This window comes from Egretta garzetta, unplaced genomic scaffold, assembly GCF_000687185.1.
Source record: "Egretta garzetta isolate BGI_Z169 unplaced genomic scaffold, ASM68718v1 scaffold425, whole genome shotgun sequence".
Taxonomy (NCBI): Eukaryota; Metazoa; Chordata; class Aves; order Pelecaniformes; family Ardeidae; genus Egretta; species Egretta garzetta.
This window is the reverse complement of record NW_009259796.1, coordinates 4,407,750-4,408,490: the sequence shown is the minus strand read 5'-3', so window position 1 is coordinate 4,408,490 and position 741 is coordinate 4,407,750.

Genomic DNA, 741 nt, shown 5'->3' with positions numbered 1-741 from the left:
TCAGGAGACGGAGCTGCAGACGCTGCCCTCCAGTGAGGGGGTATTTTTGAAATGTAAGCAAATGGACAAGCACTTCTAATAATCTGATGCCACTGTGGTTACTTGCAGTTCCCAAGTAATCTGCTAGATGGCATAAGGTAATAATAATAACAATGATAATAACGATAAGGATATGCGGGTTTGTTTTAATTGATCCAAACTCTAGAAATGATTTGTCAAATAATTTAAGCAGGCGTTTACATATTTTACTGTCCGAGTACGTACCGCTCCCCTTTTGTCAGGCGTTTATTCAAACCCCGACCAAGTGCCGTTCTCTGCAACCACGGCATTTCTGTTCTGTCTGGCAGAGGATATGATACATGGCAGGAGAAGCTATAGCAACGACACTTTCCAAAGCTCTCATTATGTCTGTGACTGTACGCGAGCAAGCCCAGCGAGAAATTACAAGACAGCTTCTTGTAATTCGGCTGCTGCGTGTAAATAAAGAGCAAAGCATTACTCATACATAATAGCTTTTATTTGCTGCAGGCCCTTCGGCTCTCCGAGCCGGACTAACCAAATCAAAGGGAAGAGGATGGCGCAAGAGCGGGACTCCTGCACGGCACGCCCTGCCCAGGAAGGTTGCTGGGGTTTGGGTTCTCCCGGGCGTGGGGGCCCGCGGTGGCACTGGCGATTTTCATCACTTTCGGGGATTTTGAGCTGCCGGCTCCCCCCCGGCCGCCCTGCCCGCTGCAGGCGAGC